Source organism: Lepeophtheirus salmonis, chromosome 4 (assembly GCF_016086655.4).
Source record: "Lepeophtheirus salmonis chromosome 4, UVic_Lsal_1.4, whole genome shotgun sequence".
NCBI classification, from domain to species: Eukaryota; Metazoa; Arthropoda; class Copepoda; order Siphonostomatoida; family Caligidae; genus Lepeophtheirus; species Lepeophtheirus salmonis.
In genome coordinates this window covers 13,021,918-13,027,917 of record NC_052134.2, presented here as the reverse complement: position 1 = coordinate 13,027,917, position 6,000 = coordinate 13,021,918, and positions in this window count along the sequence as shown.

The window sequence follows — 6,000 nt, the reverse complement described above, 5'->3', positions numbered from 1 at the left end:
AGAAAGCTATCAAAAAAGTGGGTGGAAAAAGCCTGATGAGGGTGGAGAGGCCACTTTTGACAACAGAAATGAAAGAACCCCATCTCCTCCGTTTCAAGACTCTTTTTTGACGGCTTTTGCTCCCCTACAGCCCTGATGCCAACCCCTTGTCCACACTTTTAGGGGTAATGTCGAGAGGAAGACATACAGTGTCCATCATCCAAACACCGAGGCCTTCAAAGCCACTGTTCACCAGCACAGGGACGTCAATGAAAGAGGAATCCGAAGCAGATGATAAACATTCCACTCCCTGGAAGCCATCTTTGCCTCTAAGGGTGGCTACATTAACGATTAAGAGAGCTCAAACACTCATCTATTTAGTATATTAGTTTTGTTGAAATATATTTATGATTAATAAAGTATATCTGGTTGAAGTTTAAAATTCAAAGTGTTTAGATTTTAATGGACCAATCCGTAAATACAGGTTAAAAAAAAATACTTCAAGAATAGGCAAGAATTCATTATTCACAGTGAGATTTTAAAATCAATTGATCTACCAAAGAATGAAACGTAACAAACATTTTTATTTTCTATTCTTAAACCGGTTATTTAAAAAAAAAATATTTTTGATAAAAGTTTATATGAAATGATTATTATTTGATGCCAAATTTTTGGAACCAAATGAGTACCCATCAGTTTTGATGAGGTTGTAGCTATTATAAAATAATAGCTACAATATTATATCTTTGATCCACGCCTCAGTCCTCACCTTCAAAATGGAAGAGTTCAAAAATGAAAAGGAAAAACAAGGGAACAACTTTTAAGAAATGAATCCTAAACAAGGCATTATCAAGAAAAATATTGAATTGCAAATAATATTATGGAATGTTGTAGGACATACTGAAGAGTATTGGCAATAAATTGTAGATTAAAAGGATTAAGAAACATTTTTATAGATCCTGGGGGGTCCCATTTTACTAACGGAGGGTTAACGATATTTTAAATTGTAATACATTAAATAACATCGTTTATCTTTACCAACAAGAGTCGATATACTAAATATATAAAGAAGAGGTTGAGTCCTTCCGACTGGCTGGTTTCGACGTCAGTAAATATAGAGGAGGCTCTAATGATTTAAAGAAGTTTATCCTAGGCAAAGTTCCGGGGGTAATATATGCGGCAAAAGTAACCGATCAACCCGTGCCAGTAGGGATTGGAACATTAGTCAAAAGATTGTTAGTGGAGCTTGACTCTTTTAAAAACGATGGATTCAATGCTATTAAACAATAGGGCTCTATAACCAGTTCATCTAGAAAAGAAGGAGGAAGATATTTGATTTTATAAACTCTTTAGTGTGTATTTTTTTATAATTATTATTATAATTTTACATTGCTCTGCTCGTTTTTTTACGAACGCGTGGGAGGGTAAGAAATGACATCAATCATCACACGAGGCGGTGTGTTTTCTGTGTTTATAAAGCATTTATAGGCATGTACTACCTGTGCGTTAAGCAGGTGCAAATAAAAGTACATTTATGTATAGATGAACAGATTTTATATCTTGATGTATTTATGTAGGAATGTAAGCTCACACTCTGTAATTTTTTTTTATGACAAGTACATCATTTTATTAATAATATTGACCATTTTACTAACAGAGGGTTAACGCCATTTTAAATTGTAATACATTTTTAGTCTAAAAGTATGAAAAGTACTGAAATACACCTAACTATGTTAATATCAAAACTGGTATGATTGATATCGTGACAACAATAATGTATATCTTTTATAAGTGTCAAAAATTTGAGTACAAAATGTTACACATATTCTGAGGGCCAATAAAATATAGAAAAATGCGATATTTTATTCATTTTTTAAAGGACAAAAATATACGATGCAATAACATTATTCAATGAGTAATGTACTGACGTAATAATATTCTTTTTACGTTAATTTAATTATATGTTACAAACACTTTAATTTTTTTTTTCTATTTTTTATCTTTATTCATATCATACATAAAATATTCTAATATGAAAAAGCTAGGAGGATTTTAGCTTAAAATTACAACTCCTAGCCAAGATCTATTCCTATAAACAGTTAAAGATTACAACAATCAAAAATTCATAAAAACAATCACACACTAAGAAATATAAAAATCAATCCATTGGTCTCCCTTGATGAAATCATTCATACCTCTGAACAATTATTTTTAAAGTAGTTCTATATCTTGTTGAATATGACAATTTATATTTGACAATGTCAATAGTATGGTCACAGGAATCACAACCCATTCTTGGTATTTTCAATGCAAAATCACCATACCTTGCTGCAAAGGACAAAACTATTGCTCTCAGGTTTTCTTTGAAAATTTATTCTCCACTTACCAATTTATTGCCAATATGGGCATTGGCAATCAAAAGAGTGAAATGCATTACCCGATTTTCTACACTCTTTGGTCTTTGCCTTGTAGGCAAGCCGAACAAAATAGTTGCCTTAAAGGTATTAATGTTTTCCCTCTCTATGTTTAGAGAAACAAATTCAATTAAAAAAGACCCAAAGGGCTCTCGAAAAACGCATGCAAAGTAGTATTAAAAAACTTTCCACTGTCTTTACAGGGATCATAGTAAAGAATAGAGAGTTTGGAAATCTGAAATTGAGACTCCACACAAAGAATTTACTTATTGTTTTAGCCTAAAACTCTGAGTTTCCATTTTCTGATGAAATTTTGACATATTTTGTACAATATATCTGCACATGAATGCGTAATCATATTCTTTAATTACCAGGGTCCTGGATATAATTGATGTCTTGCAGATTTTGTAAGGGGAAACCGATATTTTCTATTATTTAACAGGGAGTTTGTGATGCGGTTCAAGTCATGAACAGTAATTATATTATCAGTTATTGCTTCCAGAACAGTTATGCATTCCAAAATGAGCCTAGTCGGAGAATTAGAAGAATGAAATTAAACGAAAAACAAAAAACCTCAAAATTTAAAAAGATAGTTTACAATGATTAGGTTTTGACTAAAGCCGACAATATATTCAAATGTTTTCAAAAATATTTTAAGGCCATAATGAGTGTGTAGAGAATTAGCTTTCTTAAATATTGTTAAGAAGTCTACGGCTCCTGTTTTTTCTTCGAAAATAATATTGAGCTGCATTAAAAATAACTTTAATGGCAACAAAGATCCTGGTCCTGATGGAATAGGAGGAAGAGTTTATTCTCTGTTTAAAAATGAGATTGCTCCATATTGACCATGTGTTGGTAAATCTATGGAAAGATACGGAAATATTCCTCGATCAACCACAGAGGGAAGAATTTTATTAATTCCAAAAAAAGGGGAGATGTGTCTGACATTGGTCACTGGAGGACAATAACAGTGCTAAATGAGACTTATCGAATTTCAACTGGAGTAATTGCCGATCAAATTCGGTCAATATTGAATAAGAAGATTGGAACACATCAGCCAGGTTTCCTAAAAGGAAGAAAAGTGTCAGATGTCTCTCGAAATATCCAAAGTGCGATCCTTACTGTAAAAAGTAGGAAAAAATATGGTGCCCTAATCGCTGTTGATTTTCGTAAGGCATTTGATACAGTAAAACACGATCACATTCTCCATACTACAAAGAACATGAGGCCTGTATCAAGTATTATTCGTCTACGGAGGATCTCAAGAAGTTCATTCATTACTTGTAAATGGTCGATCTATGACTTCAGTATACCATTTGGTTGTTAATAAAGTTGTCTTCAACGATTTTGCAGCAGTCCGACAGAGCTGTGATGTTCTTGATGAAACGGCCTAGCTGAAAAGTTTAACAGCTTGTGCTTGCTACTTTCTATTCATCGAGATTGTAAAATACTCTTATACGAGTATTGTATGAAAAGGAAAGTTCAGAACCCGTTTTTTCTTTTGTAATAATTGAAAAGAAATTATATCTTTTTCTTACAAAATGTACATCCATACCGTTAGAAAATCGAATATAGTTGTAAAAGAAATTAACTTTTATTTATTACCTACATTGTATTTCATTTTGCTGGTTTTCAAAGTGAAGAGGTTATTTATTTTAAATAAATTAAGTTATAACAATCGAAAATTATTTTTCTTTTGGTAGAAGGATACTTATCAAGATTGAGTAATATCAATTTAAGTTTCATATTTAACAATATATTGCTATAATTTAAAAAAGTTATTTTCACAATTTAGGTACATATTTAAGGCATTGTTGAGTTATATGGTTAAGTTTTGATGGACTTGGTATAGAATTGAGGATTGGCATTGGAGTAATAGCTGCCTCTACGGAGTAGGATTTGTATTAATGTTTTTTTTTTTTTGATATGGTGAAAAGATCATATTGGATTTTCCTTACAGGAGTTTTGGGGTCAACACTTATCGGATAAACATTCAAATAAATATATAAATGTATATATATGTACATTCAAACTGAACTAAAGTAAAGTAAAGGTAGTATCAAAATATTTTCCAATCTGATATTTTGCATAATATTAGATGTACCCATATATGGGTATACTTTGTTTTCCAACATTTTCATCTTCTAATTATACAATACTTGAAAAAAATCAACACTAACTATTTATCAAAAGCTTTTCAGTAACAAGATTAATTAATTGATCACTCTTGAACCATCTAACAACGTTGTTTATGCTCAGGAAATTTATATATCCTTTGTTTATAACTCAAAGATAGTTATACCGGGCCAACCGTTACTACTTACTCATCTCTATTATGGAAATTTTGAGCGTTCAAGAGTCTTATTTTTTACAATTCTATTATGAACAATGTTGTAGAAATCATAATTAGGTGTAGATTGCTACGAAAAGCATTGTTCTAGTCTCCCCATGAGTATTGAGAATGAGAAGATGATTAAAATAGCAATGCTCCTCCGCGCAGACCCAGAAGGTCATCGTGGAGCAGACTGGGGTATCGAGGAAGACGATTTACAATACCTTCTCTGCATGGATACATTGTAAATCGTCTCATGGTGGCGACTAGGACAATGCTTTTCTTAGCAATCGATAGCTAATTATGGGTAGTAGGCACTTGGTGCAGGCCCGGAGTGTAGTAGGGTGGATGCATAAGAACTTACCATCGGAGCTCCCGGACCTTCTGGCACGGCATTAAAGATGTGTCCAGCCTAGCGTTGTCTTGATGATGTCTTGTTGTCTCCTATTCACCAATGCTGGCCGCATTTCTTCAATCTCCAGCTTCAACCCGTCGATTTGTTCATAGTACAGGGTAGAATAGGGTGTCTGGCTACAGCTCATAGTAGATTATTTCCTGCTAATTCCACGAAACACACAGCTACACCTTCCTTGGTGTCAGTTCTACCTTGGCTACGGGGTGGGCCGATTCGTTGGCTTTAGATCATGATCTCTGTCGCTTCACATCGACATAAGTGATCTATTTTTAGCACCAGTTACAATTTGCTGCAGAAATGATACTCTTTTCCCTTTCAGACAGTAAAAATGTAAAATATGGCAAATTTCTTCCTTTGAGACCCCCATACTCGACGCACGATAATTCACAACTGAATGGGCTAATTGCAATGCTGCTCTAAATGCGTTTGTAGTGTACACGTACACCTTTATCGTATGATGTAATGTTACAAATAATGAAAAAGATATATTTAGTTAAAAAAAAGGAAAAAGTTATAGAATATACGAAATAACTTTTTCCTCAACCTAAATAAGTATAAAATAACCAACCCCTTGTAAGTGGATGTGTTCATAAATGACGTGGTGTATCAATGATGATTTTGTTGTGGAGTAATAAGTATTGGTCTTTTTTCGTTAAATAGCATTGAAGATTGACAGTGGAGTGGCTCCTACCTTTGTCTTTATAAGATACAGAGTGGGATTGATGTTTATTTTTTCCTTTCATAGCTGTTAGTGGATCATCTAATCAAATGTCATGAGAGCTCAGCAGCTCTTAACACAAACATTTTTCAAAGTGTCAGGGGTTTTTACATCCTAAAAGTGCATAGTATTTACAACTCTA